Source organism: Pan paniscus, chromosome 2 (genome assembly GCF_029289425.2).
Source record: "Pan paniscus chromosome 2, NHGRI_mPanPan1-v2.0_pri, whole genome shotgun sequence".
NCBI classification, from domain to species: domain Eukaryota; kingdom Metazoa; phylum Chordata; class Mammalia; order Primates; family Hominidae; genus Pan; species Pan paniscus.
Genome location: NC_085926.1, coordinates 30540201 through 30563829, shown reverse-complemented (window position 1 = coordinate 30563829; position 23629 = coordinate 30540201).

Below are 23629 nucleotides of genomic sequence, written 5' to 3'. Positions count from 1 at the left end.
TTTGTTCGTTATACGTTACCCAGTCTGTGCTATTCTATTACAGCATCACAAAATGGACGAAGAAAATTGGTACTAGTGAAGTGTGGTGTTGCCATATCAAATACGTGAAAATGTGGAAACCTCTTTGGAATTGGTAATGGGCAGCGGTTGAAAGAATTTGGAGGAACAGGCAAGAAAATCCCTGTATTGCCATAAACAGATCATTAAGAGTGATTCTGGTGAGGTTTCAGAAGAGAACTGTAGTAAAAGTATGAAAATTTTTAGACATTACTTTAGGATTCAAATGATTTTCAATTTGGCCCTGTGGTAGAAAATGAAAGAACATTTTCAGGAGGCGAAACCAAGGGTATAGCCAAGAGACCATTTGATAAGGAGATTAGTATAGATGGAATGAAGTCAGAGGCTAGTCATGAGACACTGGAAGAATGACCCTGAAGCCACTTTGGAGATTAATGGTACTGCCTTTTCTGCCTCTTATGTCACAGGCACCAAGTTTAATTTCCAATATAATAGTGTTGAAATATGGGTCCTAGTAAGGAGTGTTTAGGCCATAAGGGGAAAATAAGTAGATTAATACCATTATGGCAAAAGTGAGTTCGTTATCGTGGGAATGGGTTTGTTATAGAAGGAACAGTTTGGTACCCTTTTACTCTCTCTCTCGGCCTCTCTTTGCCCTTTTGCCATGGGACAATATAACATGAAGGCTTTTGCAAGATGCCAGCCCATTGATCTCGGACTGCCCAGCCTTCAAAACTGTGATCCAATACGTTTCTGTTCAATATAAATTACCCGGACTGTGGTATCCTTTTCAGCTGCACAAAAAATGATGCACACATACACACACACACACACACACACACACACGGATATATATGGTTAAAATTCAACTATAACCACAGCAATTGTTTAGCGCTTAAACCAACAACATATTTTAATTTTTACAGAGGAACATCTTTATGTCACTGACATTATTCAGATTTGCTAGTGTATAGTATTTTTTAAATTATTATTTTAAAACATTTTTGTGGGTACATAGTAGGTATATATATTTATGGGGTACCTGAGATATTTTGATACAGGCATGCAATGTGAAATAACAACATCATGGAGAATGGAGTATCCATCTTCTCAAGCATTTATTCTTTGAGTTACAAACAATCCACTACCTTCTTTAAGTTACTTTCAAATATACAATTATATTATTATTGATTATAGACGCCCTATTGTGCTTTCAAATGGTATGTCTTATTCATTCCATCTTTTGATATCCATTAACCATCACCACCTCTCCCTCAACCTCCTACTATACTTCCCAGCCTCTGGTAACCATTCTTCTACTCTCTATGTCCATGAGTTCAATTGATTTTATTTTTAGATCCCACCAGTAAAAGAGAACATGTGATGTTTGTCTTTCTGTGTCTGGCTTATTTCACTTAACGTAATGATCTCCAGTTCCATTCATGCTGTTGTAATGACAAGATCTCATTATTTTTATGGCTGAATAGTACTCCATCATGTATATGTACATTTTCTTTGTCCATTCATCTATTGATAGACATTTAGGTTTCTTCCCAATCTTAGCTATTGTAAACAGGCTGCAACAAACATAAGAGTGAAGATATCTCTTTGATATACTGACTTCCTTTCTTTTGGGTATATACTCAGCAGTGGGATTGCTGGATCATATAGTACCTCTAGTTTTTGTTTTTTGAGAAACTTCCAAACTGTTCTCCATAGTGGTTGCACTAATTCACATTCCCACTAACGGTGTACAAGGGTTCCCTTTCCTCCACATCCTCACCAGTGTTTGTTATTGCCTGTGTTTTGGATATAAGCCATTTTTACTATGTGCATATGTAACTGGAGTGGGATAGTATCTCACTGTAGTTTTGATTTGCATTTGTCTGATGACCAAGGATGTTGAGCACCTTTTCCTAGGCCTGTTTGCTATTTGTATGTCTTCTTATGAGAAATGTCTATTTAAATATTTTGCCTATTTTTTTTATCGATCATTAGATTTTTTTTCTGTAGAGTTATTTGAGCTCCTTATATATTCTAGTTATTGACTCCTTGTCAGAGGGGTGATTTGCAAATATTTTCTCCCATTTTGTGGGTTATCTCTTCACTTTGTTGATTGTATCCTTTTCTTTGAAAAAGCTTTTTAACTTGATGTCCATTTGTCTAATTTTGCTCTGATTGCTTGTGCTTGTGGGATATTGCTCAAAAAAATCTTTGCCCATTGTCAGGACCAATCTACAGGACATTGTCCTGGAGATTTTCCCCAAAGTTTGCCTGTAGTAGTTTCATAATTTGAAGTATTACATTTAAGTATTTAACCCATTTGATTTGATTTTTGTATATGGCAAGAGATAGAAATCTAGATTCATTCTGTTTTCATATGGCTATCCAGTTTTCCCAGCACCATTTGTTGAAGAGACTGTCTTTTCCTCAGTCTATGTTCTTGGCACCTTTGTCAAAAATGAGTTCACTGTAAGTGTGTGGATTTGTCTCTGGTTCTCTATTTTAATGCATTGGTCTATGCATCTGTTTTTATGCCAGTACTATGCTGTTTTTGTTAGTATAGCTCTATAGTATAGTTTGAAGTCAGGTAATGTGATTCCTCCAGTTTTGTTTTTGCTTAGGATAGCTTTGGCTATCCTGGGTCTTTTGTAATCCATTTATGCATTTTAGAATTGTTTTTTCTGTTTCTGTGAAGAATGTCATTGATATTTTGATAGGGATTGCATTGAATCTGTCAATTGCTTTGGGTGGTATGGACAAATTAACAGTATTGATTCTTCCAATCCATAAACATGGAATATATTTCCATTTTTTGGTATCCTCTTCAAGTTCCTTCATCAGCATTTTGTAGTTTTCATTATAGAGATTTCACTTATTTGGTTAATTCGTATGTATTAAATTTTATGTGTGGTTATTGTAAATGAAATTATTTTTTAAATTTCTTTTCTACATTATTCATTGTTGCCATATAGAAATGCTATTCATTTCTGTATGTTAATTTTGTATCTTACAACTTTACTGAATTCGCTTATCAATTCTAATAGTTTTGTTGTGGAGTCTTTAGGTTTTTTCAAATATAGGATCATATAATCTGCAAATAAGGATAATTTGACTTCTTCCTTTCCAATTTGGATGCCTTTTACATCTTTCTACCATCTGATTGCTCTAGCTAGGACTTCCAGTACTATGTTGAATAGCAGTAATGACAGTGGGAGTCTTTATCATGTTCCAGATCTTAGAGGAAAGACTTTCAGTTTTTCCTCATTCAGTATGATACTAGCTGTGGGTCTGGTGTATATAGCTTTTATTATGTTGAGGTGTGTTTCTTCTACCCAGTTTTTTAGGGTTTTTTTTTTCATGAAGGGATATTAAATTTTGTCAAATGCCTTTTTCAGCATCAATTGAAATGATCATATGGTTTTTATCTTTCATTCTGTTGATATGATGTATCACATTGATTGATTTGCATATGTTGAACTATCTTGTATCCCAGGGATAAATCCCACTTGGTCATGATGAATGATTTTTCTAATGGATTGTTGAAATTGGTTTGCTAGTATTTTGTTGAGGATTTTTGTGTCAACAATCAACAGCGATATTGGCTTGTAGTTTTCTTTTTGTGATGTGTCTTTTTCTGATTTTGGTATTGGGGTAATACTGGCCTCATAGAATGAGTTTGGAAGTATTCCCTCATCCTCTGTTTTCCAGAATAGTTTGAGTAGGATTGCTATTTATTCTTTTTTAAATGTTTGGAAGAATTTAGTCGTGAAGCCATCAAGTTTTGGGCTTTTCTTTATTAGAAGACTTTTTATTGTAGCTTTGATCTTATTACTTATCATTGATCTGTTCCTGTTTCAGATTTCTTCCAGGTTCAATCTTGGTAGGTTGTGTGTATCTAGGAATTCGTCACTTTCTTATAGATTTTACAACGTATTGGCATATAGTTGCTCATAGTATCCACTAACGGTCTTTTGCATTTTTGCAGTATCAGTTACAATGTCTCCTTTTCCATTTCCGATTTATTTGGATCTTCTTTTTTTTTCTTAGTCTGGCTAAAGATTTGTCAATTTTGTTTAACTTTTCAAAAGAAAACCTTTTTGTTTCATTGATATTTTGTATTGTTTCTTTCATTTCAATTTATTTCTATTTTGATTTTTATTATTTCTTTTCTTCTAGAATCTTGGTTTTAGTTTGCTCTTGCTTTTCTAGTTCTTTAAGATGAATTGTTAAATTGTTTATTTAAAATTTTTATTCTCCTTTGATGTAGGCACTTATAACTATAAACTTCCTTCATAGTATTGCTTTTGCTATATCCCATAGGTTTTGACGTGTTGTGTTTCCATTATCATTTGTTTTAAGAAATTTTCACTTTCCTTCTTAATTTCTTTATTGACCACTGGTCATTCAGGAACATATGGCCTAGTTTCCATGTATTTGTATAGTTTCTTAAATTCCTCTTGTTAGAAATTTCTAGTTTTATTTCAATGTGGTAAGAGAAGATGCTTGCTATTATTTCAATTTTTTGAATGTTTTATTACTTGTTTTGTGACCTAACATATTGTCTATCATTGAGAATAACCCATATGCTGAGGATAAAAAATACATATCCTGCAGCTTTTAAATGAAATGTTCTGTAAGTATCTATCAGATCCATTGGTCTATAGTGCAGGTTGAGTCTGATGTTTGTTTGTTGATTTTCTTTTGGGAACATCTGTCAAATGCTGAAAGTAGGGTGAACACTCCAGTTATTATTGTACTGGGGTCTATCTCTCACTTTAGCTCTAATAATATATGCTTTATATATCTGATGCTCCCATGTTGGGTGCATATATATTAAAATTGCTATATCTTCTTGATGAATTGACCCCTTTATCATTAAACAGTGGCCTTCTTTGTTTTTATACTTGTTGTCTTGAAATTTATTTTGCCTGATGTAAGTATAGTGACTCCTGCTCTGTTTTGGTTTTCATTGCCATAGAATATCTTTTCCATCTTTTTATTTTCAGTCTCTTTGTGTCTTTATAAGTGAAGCATGTTTCTTGGAGACAAAAGATAAATGGGTCTTGCCTTTTCATTCATTCAGCCAGTCTTTATCTTCTGCTTGGAGAGTTAGTCCATTTTCTTTCAATGTGATTATTAATAAGTAGGTACTTACTCTTGCCATTTTGTTATTTGTTTTTCTGTTGTTTTGTAGTCTTTTCTTCTTTTTTTTAAATTCCTGTCTTCCTCTAATGAAGATGATTTTCTCTGGGGATATGATTTAGTTTCTTGCTTTTTATTTTTTGTGTGTCCATTGTATTTTTTGGTTTGCTATTACCAGAAGGCTTACAAATACTATCTTACAACTTGTTATTTTAACCTGATAACAACTTAACCATCTTAACATAAACAAACCAACAGGCAAAAAGAAAACTAATAATGTCTGACCTTAATTTCATTTTCCCACTTCTTAACTTTGGTATTGTTTGATTTTTGTTGATGCCATTGATATCTTATTGTACTTACTATGTCTTGAAAAGTTGTTGTAGTTATTATTTTGATTGGTTCATCATTTAGTCTTCCTAGTTAGGATAAGAGTAGTTTACATACCACTTTACAGTGTCATAATATTCTGTGTTTTTCTGTGTACTTACTATTGCCAGTATGTTTTCTAGCTTCAGGTGATTATTTATTGCTCATTAATGCCCTTTCCTTCCTTACTGAAGTATTCTCTTTAATTCTTGTAGGACAGGTCTGGTATTAATGAAATCCCTTAGCTTTTGTTTGCTCAGGAAAGTCATAATTTCTCCTTCATGATTAAAGAATATTTTCACTGTATATACTATTATAGGGTAAAAGTTTTTTCAGCACTTCAAATATGTCATGCCATTCTCTCTTATTCTATAAGGTTTCCACTGAAAAGTCTGCTTCCAGACGTATTGAAGCTCTATCGTATGCTATTTGTTTCTTTTCTCTTGCCACTGTTAGGATCCTTTCTTTATCCTTGACTTTTGGGAGTTAGATTATTAAATGCCTTGAGGTAGTCTTCTTTGAGTGAAATCTGCTTGGTTTCCTATAACCTTCTTGTAGTTGAATATTCATATCTTTCTCTGGGTTTGGGAAGTTCTCTGTTACTATCTCTTTGAATAAACTTTCTACTGCTATCTCTTTCTCTTAGATTTGCCTTTTTGAGCCTATTTTCTAGATCCTGTAGGTGGGTGTCATTGTTTTTATTCTTTTTTCTTTTGTCTCCTCTGTGTATTTTCAAATAGCCTGTCTTTAAGCTCACTAATTATTTCTTCTGCTTGCTCCATTCCGCTGTTAAAGAACTCTGATGTATTTTTGAGTATATTAATTGCATTACAGAGCTCTGGAATTTCTGCTTGATTCTTTTAAATTATTTCAATCTCTTTGTTAAATTTATCTGATAGGATTCTGAATTCCTTTTCTGCATTATCTTGAATTCCTTTTAAAACACAACTATTTTAAATTCCCTTTCTGAAAGGTCACATATCTCTGTTTCTCTAGGATTGGTCCCTGGTACCTTATTTAGTTCATCTGATGAGGTCATGTTTTTCTGGATGATGTTGATGCTAGTAGATGTTCTCTGGTGTTGGTGCACTGAAGAGTTACATGTTTATTGTAGTCTTCACTGTCTGGGTTTATTTGTAGCCATCCCTTCTTGGGAAGGATTTCCAGATATTTGAAAGGACTTGAGTGTTGTGAACTCAGCTGTTTGTGTTTTGGGGGGCACCCCAAGCCAAATACCACTGTGGTTCTTGCAGACTTGTAGAGCTATCGCCTTGATGGTCTTGGACAAGATCTGGGGGAATTCTCTGCATTACCAGGCAGAGACTCTTGGTCTCCTTCCTTAGTTTCTCTCAAGCATACGAAGTCTCTCTCTCTCTGTTCTGAGCCACCGAAAGCTGGGAGTGTCCTATCCTGCTGTGGCAGACCAGTCTCAAGATGTAAAACAAATTTCTCCTCACTCTTCTCTCTCTTCTCCTGAAGCAGAAGAAAGGGGTTTCTTTGGGAGCCATGAAACGTGCAGCCTGGGGCTAGAGGAGGGGTGATGCCAGTTCTCTCTTGACTGCCCAGCTGGTGGTGTCTCAGTATGTCACATGCCTCCCCAGTCCCCTCTCTTTGGGCCTAGTTCAGCCCTAGTAGTCTCCTATGAGTTGCAATCCTTATAACCGAGACTACCTTTCAAGTTTACTTCGAGAATGAGAGTACTTTGGCCCTCAGTGGTGAGGTTTTTGGTCACTCAAGTTCAGACTGCTGGGATCCGCAATTCCTCTCCGGCCTGGGCTGGTTTAAATGCTCCCTCTATGGGTGGGTGTCAGCTGAGTTTGATCTGGTTTTTCTTTCTGCTCTAACAGGACAGCACTGAGTTCACTATCTCACCATTGCTGCGTTCTCCCTCCCTCAGTGCCCAGAGATGCTCTTTATATCATGCTGCTGCTGTGGGGGATAGGGGAGGGGTGGTCTTGGTGATTCAGGACTCTTTTTTCTATCTCTTCAGTGCTTCTTCCAGTGATAGAAAGTTTAAACCAGGTATATGAGTGCTCATCTAATTTTTGGTTCTTATGAAAGTGTTTTTCTGTGAAGATAAGTTGTTAACTTGGTGTTAATGGCTGAGGTCGGGGGGAGCAATCAGGGGAGCTCTGTATTCCATATTGGTCTGCCTCCCCACTAATGCATAGTGTTAATAAAGTAGGCTGACTTTTAGTTTTATCATTGCTTTACCATTTGCTATATGCACTACGTCTGTCTTATTGACTACATGTGAGGCTGACAACTTTGGCAGCCCCAGCCTTGGAATGCCACTCTTCTTGGAAAATCTGAGTTATAGGGTAGAGCTAAATCATCTCTAATCAGGAACTGGGAAATAGGCTTTATCTTTATCTTAAGGTTAATATTATTGTTAATAATAGTAACAGTAAATCTCAAATCCCTGGTATTGATACTGAATCAGGCCCATTCTACTTATTGTTCAGTGTGCCTATCACTAACATGACAAGTTTTGTTGCAAAGAAAGGATTTATTCACCCAGAAGCTAAGTAAGGAGATAAGAGAACAGATCTCAAATCCACTGCCCAAAGATGAGTTTTAAGGATGTTTATTGCATAGAGGAGCAAAGTGGCCCAAGGCATGGAGAAAGGTGATTGGAGGTAAAGAAAAATTAGTCAAATGGCGGTTATCTGCACTACTGTGGTCAAGCTTTATTGGTCTTCACAGGACTCATGTTCACACAATGGTGTGGTTAGCATGATTGGAAGATGGAGTTATTTGCCCTCTGAAGTCAAAAGGTCACCTATTAAACATTCATATAGGCCAGTTGAAGGGTCAATGGTCTCAGCTGATTTGAACTGGACAAGAACTGACCCCAAGTCCCTGAAAAACAAGCAATTGTTACCCTGGTGACCCATACATTGGAGATGTTATCTATAAGGAAGCTAGTGGGAGTTTAGATATATATTGTTTAACTATGTGACTTTTAAGCTATACGAGTTTCGAAATCGACTAAAAGCAAGTGATTAAAAACAAATGAGGCAAGTTAAGTTTGGCGGGCCTAATCAGGTTAGCCCTCGGTTTCAGTATGAAACTCTGAAGTTCATTGTGAGAAAGCAGAAGCATATCCAGGTAAGGAATTCTGTCCACATTTCCTGCCCTCTGAGATTCTCACTCACTTGTGTCTGGAATGCTACCACATCATCTTTTCAGCAGAAAGGAGTTTGACTTACTGTGTTACAATTTCCTTTACCCACTGAGGGATCAGCTGATTCCAATGTAGGCTTGCAACTTTAGTCAAGGCTTTTCTTTCTTACAACTGCATCTCCTCATATGAAAAAGTGCAGATGTTAGACTACATCTGAAGACACAAACATCCCTACAGAGGCCAGGAGGTACTAATTGTGAGTGAAGATGGCAAAGACTCAGCAAAAGGGAGGAGTGGAGACTGTAAAAACCAGACAGCCCACATTCTGTCCCAAACAGGTAGCACCTGCTCCATATTCACCAATCAATGCCACATACAGGTTTGGTATTGCCAGATATTTTTACTTCTCCAGAAAGATCAATTACCTTCTTTTTTTAATGTTCAATCTTACACTTTCGAATGTTGGAAATGAATTTTTGAAAATTAAAAACTGCATGAGACAAACACATATCTACAGGCCAGTTTATGGTCTCTGAATTTTGTGAGATTTCTTATTCTTGGGTTTCCTTAGTGATTCCATCATGCTAGAAAAGAGGAGCTTGACTTTATTCCTTGGGGAGAGCATCCAAAAAATGGCTTCTGATCTGATGCCAAGCTCACAGCTTGACCTTTTATAAACCATTGTTGGTTTGGTCCAAATCTGTTTAATCCACCCAGCTTGCACCCACTAGGCTGGGAGAAAAGGAGGATTATCTTTTGTCAGTGGTTTCCATTCTACATCATGACTTTGAGGTCCATTTGGGATTATGTTGGCTTTTTCTATTAGGATATAAATATAAATGGAAATGAAAATGAAACAAATGAAAATTCCCAATCTGAACAGACAAAATTGAAGTACAGAATCTCTACATGTTAATGAGCCTCTTTTATTTTTATGGTGAAAGAGTGAATTAAGGTAAGAACTATCTTTACTGCTTTTTCTTTACGTACACTTTTTTATTTATTTATGTATTTTTTTGGTGCTAACATTTGGTGTTAATTGGTTTGGTAAGTTAGGGATACATTTTTTGTTTTGTTTTGTTTTACTTGCAATGCACTGCAGCTCACTGCCCATTTCAATTTTTATTTTTTCCTTATTACCTTGATATTTTCCTAAAATACACAAAGGATAAGGAATTTTAAAGATTGACAGAGATTAAAAGTAATTGGAATTAAAAGGAGGAAAGAAAGGCAGGGGACCAGAAGAAGGCAAAGACTGGGGAAAGGAAGCCTGAACAGAATTATCATTGTCAGTCATTAATCAAAGCTGCTGCTCTTGATTGTCATGTTGAGTCTAGTGGACTTTCCTCAGTGACAGAAATCCATACTCACATTCTTTTGTTTAATGCTTCCATTGTATGGAAGTGGGTACTTATTCAAATATAATATCATTTCCAGAAGAATTATGAAAACATACTGAAAGTCAATGTATGAGAATTCTCAGTCCCAATTTTCCATGTAATGAAGGGCATTTTTGAAGCATAACTTATGCATTTGCTTCGTTTGTTATGATCAATTAAAGTGGAGAACACAATTATAAATTAAACCTTTTCAGAAAAGGATTAAAATGATCTTATAAACAGGCTTTTTAGTATGAGAGCATAAGCTTTACCTCTGAATTGAAAATCAATACCATATAAAAACTAATGCAAGAGTTTAATTAACCTACAGTTTATTCTCAACTTCTGTGAGAAACAAAAAGAAACTATCATTTACTTAGGATCTGTCTGTTTAATTTCTAGAACAATTGCATTAATGGAGAGAGTAATTATTAGTGCAAAGGAATGCATTTGAATGCTTTGCAATTACAAGAACAATGTTGAAAGTCTCCATGCTTGAAATTTAATCTGTTTCACAGCTCTGTGATCTAATAAAAGAGTACCTGAATTTCAGCCATTTACAAAACACTTGTATTTGTCTGCGCTTGCCTGTTTTTATTAAATTCCTGGGGAAAAATAACCATATCAGGCATTTAAAACAATTATCCTAAAATATTGCCTCATTGATGAAAGGCATAAAACATTTCTGGCAAGGGCTAAGAAGTGAATTATACATAACATTTTCAATGAATATTTTACCCTTTACATAGACACAAGCAACGAGAAACCAGAAATGTAATTTCAGAATCTGTAAGAGAATTTCAAAGTCAAATGTCAAACCCAAGAATTTAGAGGAAAAGAAGAATAAAAAATATATAATTAAAAACAAGCAACCATCTTTATATCTTAATCTTTGTACACATCCCTAATTATTTAAAGAGGTGTCTTTTTAGGGCAGTATGGGTTATGAGGAAACTTGCAATCTTTTTTTGTTTGTTTGTTTGTTTGTTTTTGAGACGGAGTATCTCTCTGTTGCCCAGGCTGGAGTGCAGTGGCACGATCTCGGGTCACTGCAAGCTCCGCCTCCTGGGTTCACGCCATTCTCCTGCCTCAGCCCTCCGAATAGCTGGGACTACAGGCGCCCGCCATCATGGCTGGCTAATTTTTGTGTATTTTTTTTTTTAGTAGAGATGGGGTTTCATCGTGTTAGCCAGGATGGTCTCGGTCTCCTGACCTCGTGATCCACCCACCTAGGCCTCCCAAAGTGCTGGGATTACAGGCATGAGCCACCGCGCCCGGCCGAACCTTGCAATCTTACTTGAAATATAGAAACTTGGGCCCTGCCAAAAATCTAGGCATCAGAATACCTAATTTATGGGCCTGGTACAGGATCTAGGAAACTGAATTTTAGATTTTAGGAGATTCTGATGCAAATGACACTTTGGGAGACCCTACACTAGAGCTATAACAAATTACTCATGTTTATTAGATATTTCACTAGCAGCTAAATGCTTTTTTAAACCCAGGATGGAAAGAAAACAGAGCTGTTCTGACAAAGACAGATCGTCAGTCTCGACTGGCCTACTTGGCCTGCCCTTCAACCTCAAGAGGTAATCCATCCCTGTGGACTATTGAAAACCGGTACTCCTCTGTCCTCAAAACTTGATTAAACAATAGCTTTTGTATCTCCCCTTGGGAAGAACTAAAAAGTTAACATGAACATTCTTATGAGAATTTCACTAACATTTTGGGGGATGTGGTTTCTAATCAAAACCCAAGACAGTCTAACCAGATGTTCAAGGTTATCTTGATTCTGATTAGTTATTTCCCTGGCAAACCCATTTTTAACTGTTTTATATCACCAGTGTTTTTGATTGAATTATTGTGTAAGAAAGCAATATTTGCCTGCCTAACAACCATTTCCATCCTTATTTGGGCATTTTTTGTTTACCACTAAAGGATGGAAAAAGGATGAAAAAGCCAATGCTGACCTTCTTGGCTTCCCTTGTAGCCAAGAGCAGCCATGCAACCCAATTTTGAACAAATGTAAGTAAGAGGCAGTCTTCTGGAGCCAGTATAAAAAAATGATTTTTTGGTGATAAAAGCAGCAGGGTACCTGAGGAGTGCTTTCTTGACATTTTGGCTGCCCTCTGCTTTTTGCCCTTGGAAACAGTCACACGAAGTTATGTCAGAAATGGTGGCAGCTGCCTCGTCATCCCAAGGAAGGGCCAGGAGAATGACAGAGACACGAGTTTTCTACCCTACCATGGTGCAGCTGATGACTGAGTGCCAGAAGGGTCTACCTCCAACTTTCTTGTTATATAAAAATTAATATCCTTGAATTGTAGGCCTCCTTAGTTGTATTTTGGTTTCTTTTACCTAAGAGCATTCTAACTAATGTTATTTATAACAAACATTTTTCTTCTTCACTGGGTCATCTTCTCTTAGTGGAATATTTTCCCAGGAAATTTTTGAAGTAATATAATATTAAAACTTGAAAGCATTTCTAACTGGGTGACTAATGGTGTCATGTGTATACACACACACACACACACACACACACACACACACACACACACATATATTTCTAGTTCAGATTCAAGATCAGAATACCCAGAGGTAAATTCTGTAACTTGCACAAGCACTCAAAACTATCTTGTTAGTCATCATTTAGAACATTGATTAATAGATATACCTTGCTTTCCTCCAAAATGTGTTGAGAAAAACTTATAACTATTCACAAATTACAGACACATTACATAGAACGACTTAGAGCAAAATCAAAAGGGAAGCAAGAGCTGAGTCATGATACAGAGCCTCGGTAAAGAGAAATCGAAAAAAAAAAGCATAATCTGAGATGCTATATGGTGGGGCCATATATTTATTTTTAAACCAAGTACCAGTAGTTATTTGAAGCAAACCAATTGTTCGTAACAATTGTAACTATTCCTGATCCAAATGTCAGGAAGGAATTTTTCCCTGAGAATTCTTATAAATAGAGTATTGTGTGGTGCAGTCAGGCTCTGTAGCATGGTATCCTGGGACCTTTGCCTCCATCATCACACCAGGGTGCCTGGTCCTTTGTGAAGCTGTTTTTTGTTTTTTGGTTTTTTTTCTTTTTTTTGTTTTTTGAGACAGGGTCTCACTCTGTCACCCAGGCTGGAGTGCAGTAGTACGATTATAGCTCACTGCAGTCTGGAACTCCTGAGCTCAAGTGATCCTCCCACCTTAGCCTCCCGAGTAGCTGGTACCACAGCTGCATGCCATAATGCCTGGCTAATTTTTTTTTGCAGGAATGGTGTCTTGCTATGTTGCCCTGGCTGGTTTCAAACTTCTGGCCTCAAGCGATCCTTCCATCTCAGCCTCCAAAGCAGTGGGATTATAGGCATGAGCCACCACAGCTGGCCCATGAAGCTTATTGCACAGTCCAAAGTAAAGCAAAGAAAAACAAACAGTCAACCTAAACAGACTTCTTAAAAAGGATTCATGGGGCACACTAGGACAACTTTGCTTGGGTTGAGTAAATGGAAGCTAACTTCTTAAAAGAGTGTGTTGTAATTACAATGTAAGTGTTAAGAACACAGATTCTGAAGCCAGGTTGCCTGGCTTTGAATCTCACCCTTGCTGCCTATTATCTGAAGGACTGTGGACGTGTTACGTAATCCTCTGTACCTCAGTTTCCTCATATGAATTATAATGCTACTTAGTTATGAAGTTTTGTGAGGAGCAAATGTGCTACTTAAAACAGTGCCAGGGACATAATAAGAATTACGTTAGTGATTGCCATTATCCTATTTAGAGGTAGCTCTACCATGAGCTTTGAACTAAACCATGTTATAAATCATTCTGGGTTCTAGTCATAAGTTCCCCATAAAAGTTAGTCTAATATTTAGTGGCTTTGAAAAGCAAGCATTTTATCTCATGATTGTGTAGGTAAAAAATTTGGCAGGCCTCCTATGGACAATTTTTCTGCTGCTTGAAGCACTGACTAGGGTCACTCAGTGGTACTTATCTGGTGGCTGGTCTGGTCTGAAGTCTGGACTCAGCTAACACTGTAAAAGAAAGTGTCTACACATGACCTATCCAGCCTGGCAGCCTCAGTGCAATTAGACTCCTCATATAGTGGCTCAAGTTCCTTAGAGTTGATATTCCAAGAGACCCAGGTGGAAGTAGCAAAGTGTTTTCAGACCTGGTCTTAGAAGTTCCAGAATGTAGCTTCTACTGCATTCTATTGTTCAAGCAAGACATAAAGGTCAATGCAGATTCAAAGGGGAAAGAATTAAGAACTTGGAATCCCAATGGAAAAAGAATAAAGAACTTGCAACCATCTTTAATCTACCATGTAAAGAATATACCTTCCTGGTCCAATCTGAGACACAGGTCACTACATCATTGTATGCGACCATATTCCTTCTTCAGTGACATAGTGCTGCTAGATGAAGCTCTTCAATATAAGAATGCACACAATTTAAATTCTTTTAGAAGAAAATTGTATCTGAAGACTTTTGATCACAAAAAACACTGTACTACTAATCATTTAATATTTTCTTAGTATCAATAAAACCTATTTTGTACCATGAAACACAGGATTTATTTTTAAGATCAGCGATCTCTATATTCTCTTCTGAGAACTGGGCCACAAGAAAATTCAAGCCCTCCGAACTTGACAATTCTGTGCTTAGGCAGAATTACTTACTTATCAGAAGCTGTTTGATTATTCCAGTCATCACAGTTCAGTATCCAAACTGTAAGATTAATTAGCATGTTGACTTTCAGGCTTTGTAAATCAACTGAAATGTGAATAACTTGTATTAGAGACCGATAATAAAATATTAATGTTGAAACCTACTGCAAAAATGCTTATGACTGGAAGGAACTATGAGAAAGGCAGAAAATTGGATTTAAGCTATTCAATAAAGAAAAAGCGAGAAATTTTGGGAGAAAGCAACAGGTCTCATATTTGCCTTATACCTGGTAGAAGTCTCATAGTGGAGGATCCCAGATTGAATTTGTCCCTCAGAATATCCAGCAAACACATTGTTGTGGTTTGTTGATGTTTTCTGTACTATGTTTTTATTGAGAGTTTTAAGTCTTTGTGTACATCATTCATGATACTCAGGCACAGTCTTTACCACCCCTTATTGTGATACACTGATCTGCTTTGCTTTTGTATGTTGCTTGCTTAGCCACCTTAGCCATTCTCTATAAGTACCTTCATATTCATTTCTCCTCATTATTGTGACTTTAAGAACTTTCTTGTTCAAGAACAACATGGAATGTTCCTCAGGTCCCATTGAAGTCCTCATTAGCTCTATGGCCTTCTCTGATCTTTAGCATCTTTGAGCTCAGAAGCTAACCTCCAACATAAAAAGAAATAGGTGCATTAAAAAAATGTATCACTCTTAGCTATCAAGGGTAGGTCCTAGAACTAGGGCCACGGTGAATTGAAGGAAGAGAGAAGTGATATATGCATCACTCAATGGTGGGAAAGCTGGAATATAACAATGGGTGTCACCATCTGGTTACTTTTGCTGGCTGTCTTGATGTCTGACCACTAGGGTATCAATCCAGACTCTTATTTTATTTTATTTTATTTTATTTTTGGGATGGAATCTTGCTCTGTTGCCCAGGCTGGAGTGCGGTGGCACAATCTCAGCTCACTGCAGCCTCTGCCTCTTGGATTCAAGCGATTCTTCTACCTCAGCCTCCCAAGTAGCTGAGATTACAGGTGCCCGCCACCATGCCTGGCCAATTTTTGTATTTTTAGTAGAGACAGGGTTTCACCATGTTGGCCAGGCTGGTCTCGAAGTCCTGACCTCAGGTGATCCACCTGCCTCAGCCTCCCAAAATGCTGAGATTACAGGCATGAGCCACTGGGCCTGGCCCAGACTCATATTTTTACACTGCTTACTCTGGTGTCTTATGTCATTCATCTTAAGCATCATTATCCTGAAGACTACCTCAAATGTTGTGAAAAATGCAGTGTTTTAAAAGATGTGCTCAAAAAGGCAAACTGCTTTCCCTGTAGCTATTTAATTACTTGAGCTGGGGCCATTTTTCCCAGAGTCAGATCAGCCTATTGCTGATTATATTAGCAGGGCTTGCAGTAGACTCACTAGTAGCTAACAATTGCAGGGAAAAAAAAGTCTCATATAAAGTATTAGAATATAATGAGATTGCCTTTATTAGTCAACAGTCAAATCAATCAAATCAAATCAAGCTTGCCCTTGTTTTGATAGAACATTTGTTCTGTCCAACATTTAAGCAAAGACCACTTAGTAAATGACCCTATTTTCTTACGTATGTTTGTACTTTTTAGACAGTATATTTATCCCACTACAAATACGGACATTCTCTATAAGTACCTTCAAATTCATTTCTCCTCATTATTGTCACTTTAAGAACTTTCTTGTTCAAGAACAACATGGAATGTTCCTCAGGTCCCATTGCAAGCAAACTGCTGGATCTTATTCAGGCAGTTCTGGAATTGGACTGCAAATAATGGTTGGACCTCTGTTTAAGAGGTCATTCTTACCCCCAACCCCCTGCCCAAACATGATGCAATTTGAGACACTCTGGGTTTTCCATTCCCCCCACTTGTTGATTTCTGGTCCTGTGTCAAGTAATTATTCTTATTAGAACAATAACAACAAAAACCCTTTGTCCTTTCATTGGTCTCTTGGGTGTTTTTAGTGGTATTGAACTCAGACATATATTTGCAGTTTCTTGAAATCTTGAATTCCACATCTCATTGGAGTCATTACAGCCTTACAGCATGAGATAAGTTAAATTGTATGGCATTTGTTTGAGAGGTTTCTAAAGAACAAAAGGAGTGTATGTTTCAGGAGGAAGGATGGGGGTGGATGGACTCTATTTATACATCCAAGATCATGGAAAACTCCTTCTCTTAAAAATAGCTGTCGTTTGTGGCAGGTACTGCTTGTTGCCTATCTCAAATCCATTTCTCCTTCTTCCGTCCTAGCAGGATCTCTGATTATGTTCAGGACTGCCATGTACGTAGTTAAAAAGACCCATCGCCCGGAGTTCCTTTGTGATAATATAACTGCTTTGTATCTTTACTGTGACCACAGTTATAGAAATCTATAAGGGTGATAAAACGTCACAGAATTATATACACGAACATATAAGAACCTGAAAACTGAATGTACATAAGAACTAGTGATATCTTAGAAGGGTCTGTCATCCAGACTAATTGTGATCTGTTGATGGAAATTTAATTTTGATAATGTACTCTAGTTACATAAGATGTTACCTTTGAGGCATGCAACAGCATGGCTACATAGGATCTTTGGTTTAATTTTTGCAACTTCTTGTAAGTCTGTAATTATTTCAACATAGAAACTTAAACAAAATAAAGATATTGACTTCAGAATTCCTTGGAAATAAGGATTCCCTAGCGAACTAATTTTGACCAATGAGATTTAAGCATGTGGTGATCCTGGGTGAGCCACTTTATCTTACTTAAAAAGGGCAGACTATTGCATTACCCTCCATTCTTTTACCTTTCTTCCTGTGTACAACATAGACATGGGGCCAGAGATGCAGTTTATTTCATACAAGTATGAAGCAGAATATTGCCTAAGTAGGTGATGTAGAAAATTAGAAGGAACTTGGGTTCTTGACTGTACTAGTCCAGGACAGTCTACACTGGGGTTTTTTAATCATGTGAGGAAAATGGACCCCTTAGATGTTTAAGGCCATGAGATAGGGTTTATGCTCTTTGTTTTGCATGAAACCCTAAACAATACTTTTTTTAGTTCGAAATGTAACCTTGGTCACCAAAGGTCTGGGAGATGGTAGACTTTTATTTCTCCATTCTGAGGAAAACCACGGACAGTACACTAGATAGCACTTTGGGAGACCTGTGTTCTTATAATAAGAATGGACAAGAAGTTCCATTTTCTCTAAGATGAGAGGGTTGAACTTGAGAACACTGAAGGCATGTATTTGTATGATTCAAGGAAAACCGTAAACTAGGGAATGAAGAATGATAGAATGTAGAGGCATGTTAAATCATACCTAATGATCAAAGAGTATTGGTGGAGTAAATAATGTGAGAAATAGATGGATATTAAAGAGAGGGTGATAGACTCAATCATTTTTCACAATTTTTGTTATCTTTTTCTTATCAGAGAACAGTTGCTCCTTCCTATTCCCATATGTCTTGCTTTGCTTCCTGGGAGAAGAGTAAACATTCTATCTCATCAACTTTGAGCTTGACTGTGTGATATACTTTGGCCAATGGAATGTGAATTTCACATAGAAACCTTATGAAGCATCATAAATTTTCAACAGAGCCCTTGCTTTTCTCCCGTGCCATCAAGCTTCCTCTCTCATCTATTTCACTGAATGAGAAGACATGTGAAACAGACCTATAGCTTGGCTGCAGTCAATCCACAGCTGAAATATAACATGAACAAGGAATAAGCCTTTGTTGTAAGCCAGTAAGAATTTAGAGTTTTTGTTACTGCAGCAAACTCATACAAAGAGGATCCAACAACTCATTGACAAGAAGCAGTCCAAGAAGAAAGTTGCAGAAGTGCAAAAATGATAATCTAAGGAAGGAATTGTGACTAGAAGCTGGGAAGTGGGTCAGGCACTAAAGAATGGGAACGTGAATTTGGTTGGGTAAATTCTTTAAATTTTGCCAAATGTCATCTTTTACATTATACAGCAAAGTGGTTATAAGTAGGGGCTCTGAGACCAGACACATAGGTTCTAATTCTCAATGCTCCATTGGCAAATTGTTTGTCCTTGGTCAAGTTATATAAAGTCTTCTCTAAAACAGGGTAATAAATAGGATTGTGTATTCTTTAGCTGGTGTACAAGGAGGATAAAGTGTATCAACATCTAGCACTTCGGCACTTGGTCTATATCACGCACTGAATAAATGCTAGTTAGTATTAATGTGAGAATTCTTTTTTTCACCCCCATTATCCCAAAATACTGTGCTTTGGGCTTTCCCTAGACAATGAGAAAATTACCAGAGCTGTAAACATAAATCCTGACCAATGAATGAAGGTCTAGAAAAAATTGAGGCAAGACAAATAAAAGTTATAAAAAGAGTAAAAATGAAAAATGTTTTCCTGGGCATGGGGGCTCACACCTGTAATACCAGTACTTTGGGAGGCCTGGGTGGGCAGATCACTTTAAGGTCAGGAGTTTGAGACCAGCCTGGCCAATGTGGTGAAACCCTGTCTCTACTAAAAAAACTACAAAAATTAGCTGGGCTTGGTGATGTGCACCTGTAATCCCAATTACTTGGGAGGCTGAGGCAGGAAAATCACTTGAACCTAGGAGGCGGAGGTTGCAGTGAGCCAAGATTGCATGACTGCACTCCAGCTTGGGCGACAGAGGAGACTCCTTCTCCAAAAACAAAAAAAAAGAAAAAGAAGAAAAATGTTTTGCCTATCTATCCAACCTTCTATTTTCCTGTGGATAGGCCTATTTAATATTTGTACATATAAAATAATTATATATAATTTTAATAAATATGATATATAGTTATATTACATATAAATATAATTATATATAGAATTCTTCCTTTGCCTTTAGTGTGTGTGTGTATATGTATGTGTGGGTGTTTATATATAGTGTGTGTCTATATAAACCTATATACACACATACTAAAGACAAACGCAAAGGCCTTTAGTGTCTGTGTGTATGTGTATATACACACTAAAGGCAAAGGGAGAATTCAAAATATTCTACTTTTTAGTTTAATTTCTATTATTAATTTTTATTGGAAACTTTTGAACATACACAAACTGGTGGGAATTGTAAAATGAGCCCCAGTGTATTCAGCACCTAAGTATAGCAATAATCGGCTCATGACTATTCTCATTTCATTTAAGCTCCTTCTTCCCCTGCCCCACTAGCTTATTATTAAGAAAATTCCAGACATCATAGCATTTGGTTTAATAACTTTGAAAAACAGTTTGCAATGAATCTTTTTCTAATAAAGGATAGCATGTTTGGACTCTTAGAGTTTCTTATTATGAATTACATAGCATCAGAAAATTAGAGTGTAATTATTAACTGGTGGGTGGTATACCAGCTTGTTAAAACACAAAGTATGAGCCGTGATCATGGTCTAGAGCCAAGAATCTGCCACACATGCTTCCCATATGGCTTCAGGGCACTTCTTCTTCAAGTGCAGTGATGTGAGCAAGATATTTAAGAGTGGCACCTTATAAAGCCTAAAGAACAAATCATTGCCAAAAAATGTCAATTCATTTTATTTCAACACATATTTAAAGACTATCAATAATCCAATATACTTTATTATTTGCGAAAAAATAGGTGATTGCAAGATAGCCCTGCCCTTATAGTCCCATAAGGAGAGAGACGCATGTATAGTTAATTATAACCCAAGACAATTTGAAGACTTTTAGTAGAGAATTCCAAACCAAAGGCTGTATCATCACAGAGGGAGTGTGAGTCATTTTGTGTTTGGGGAGATGAGGCGAAGAGAGACAGTTTTCTAGAGAGAGCAATTTTTTTTTTTTTTTTTTTTTTTGAGGCAGAGTCTTTCTCTGTCACCCAGGCTGGAGTACAGTGGTGCCATCTTGGCTCACTGCAACCTCAGGTTCAAGCAATCCTCCTGCCTCAGCCTCCTGAGCAGCTGAGACTACTGCAGTGCACCACCATGCCTGGGTAATTTTTGTATTTTTAGTAGAGAGGGGGTTTTAAAATGTTGGCCAGGCTGGTCTCAAACTCCTGACCTCAGGTGATTCATCCACCTTAGCCTCTGAAAGTGCTGGGATTACCGGCATGAGCCACTGCGAGAATGAGTAGCATTTTTGACTGGTGAACTAGAAAGTAAGTGGGTAAGAAAAGAAAACATTTTTTAAAAGGTGTGAACATATATGTGCATAGAGTATCAAAGGAATCAGTGATGTTTTGTATCCCAAATCTGGAACCTTCTTTCTAGTGTTATATAAGTTTAAGTAGTGTTCTAGAAACTTTTTTTAAAAAATAAAGACATCTCTTGGTGGCATCACTGAACACTTTCTACATACTGATGAAATTTTATGTACAAATTAAATAATAAAACATTTGTATTTATTTTACATATTGCCATAAAACGAGGGTCAGCAAACTATGACCCTCAGGCCAAATCTGGCCCTTTGCCTATTGTTGTAAATAAAGTTTTGTTAGAACATAGCCACACCCATTCAGTTAGTATAATCTCTAGCTACTTTAGTGCTACAATGGCAGAGGTGAGTAGTTGTAAGAGATCAACTATATTGCAAAGCCTAAAGTATTTACTTAGGGTCAGGATTAGTGAGAGCTTCCTTAAATTTTGTGACTGAGATACCTCACTTGCCTCACTTTAGTCCTGATCTTGTGTTTACTATCTGGCTCTTAACTTTTTCCAAGCCCTGTTATACAATAAAAGGCTTTGTAGCAGATAATACTCTTAAATTTAGCATTTTCCCTGAGATAAAATGACGTCTGTTCATTCTCTAAGGAACCAGAAGACTAGGAAGTGGTGGGTTGTGCACATTCATTAGTATACAGTAATACATTACCAAGTAGAAAATGTAGTCTGCCTTTTCTGCAAAGCATCCTGAAAAGTGACATGGACCAGGGCTTTTCATTGATTGCAGTATGCATGAATCAAATAGGATTCATTTGTTGGTCTTTCCCTTTTCTTATTTATCCCGTGTAATACACTTATCTTTTCCTTTCCAGATATTTCTCCCATTAGGTTGCATTATTATAAACTTCGGGTTATATGGGCAGATTGCTTTGTATTTTATGCTTTTTGAATCAGTGCATGCATTGAGTTCAATAAAATTACTTTCATACAACATAAATAACTAGACAACAAAAGATTAGCCAGAATAAAGGAAAACTCAAATGGAATGTCAATGCCTCTAGCCCCTTCATCTTCTCCTGTGTTTTCATCCACTCCCTCAGGTTACTCTAAAGAGTACTCTAAATACGCCCTGGGCTTGTCATGTTTCTAATGAAGTATTCTTCCATACGAGTTCCATTGTCACTTTAGTCAGGGTGTTCGGTTCAGAGAAGATTGCTTTGGACAATGTTTTATGTAAATTTTTATCTATCTTCTTATAGCTGTCACCATAAAGTTTCATATTGTACAGTTTGAGGGCATCACATCACCAATGTGACAAACAATAGACAGAACCAGGGATGCAGATATAATGTGACTATGCCAAGAGATTTGTAAATTTCTTTTTAAGAGAAGATACAGTGTAGGGGAAGAAAAATAATTTTCTCTCTTTCCTTCATAGTTCTTAACTGGGACTCCTTCTAACAAAAGACAGATTAAAAAGAGGAAAAAAAATAGAAGTTAGTTAACATGTATTCCTCATGTATACATTGGAGAAAAACCAGTGAAATGAGAAGTCTCCAGAATGTATCTCAAAGAAGGCATTTAAACTTCAGACTTAAATATCACCATATTCTGAAACAACGAAGGGTGTGGGGAAAGGCCCAGCTAAGGTGAGATGAGCAAGAGAAGTGAAAGGTAAGGTTTGTTATGCAGATGCCTTCTCCATTGATGCTGGAATCTCTAGTGATTTAGTCTTCCTTCTCTTCTTGGTGTAGACAGGAAGATACCCTTAACAAATGGACACTTAATTTACAGATATCAATTTCATTTACAAAAAGGTAACTTTTAAGAGCTATGCCTGTGTCTGCCTACTTTCTGAATGTAACCAGCTCAAAATAATCCTTATGTGAAAAAGGCATATTTGGAGTGCCCTATTCAGATCTACAGTCATATTTTGGGGTGTTGTTGAGTTCTGAGCCCCATCAGCAGCTACTCATTAGTATATTAAAATTGTTGGTGTATTTTGAAACTTCAAGGATATAAACATTATGTAATACCAAAGCTAATAATTGATTGGGTAAACATTAGATAACTAACAAAATAATGCAAATAGTAGGAAATACAAGGATGCATTTGAGGTTTCTAAAGCATTCCAAAGAAAAAGTAGGTTTTTTTCTTGTTGTTTATTTACAGCTGTGTGAAAATGTTACAGGTAGTTAAGCATGAGTAGGGCAGGAAAGGGCTCTCCCCCACCCACTAGAAATGTCAGGTGATGATGGTTCAGCAATTATCACATTGCTTCTCTAAAAATGATAGTTCGGCAGTGTCAGGGAGAGGCCATTTCCTGATGGTCCACACCTGTTAACATAAAAATGTTAATGAATGCAGACCCCAGGGGGAAGCAACTTCCTGGGCATGCGTGTTAAGATAAAATCTTCTGGGTCACACTCCACTGGAAAAGGGAAGAAAGCCTCAGATGGGCATGTGTATAACTACCTAAACATACTGAGCATGTTCAATTCCCAAAGGTAAGGAGAGCACCGAGCATGAGGAAAACCCACCCTAAGGGAAGAAACATGGGAAACAGGTGAGCCTACAAAGTCCTAGGATCAAGGTTAAAGGTCATTTTTGCTGTCTTCTTTTGCTCTCTTTTCTCTCCTGGACCTTCAAGTGCCTGATTGGACCTCTTTCAAGTGAATTTTCCTATCTTTCCTATTCTAAAGCCTTTTTAAATAAACTTCCACTTCTGCTCTGAAACTTTCCTTGGTCTTTTTCTGCTTTATGCCC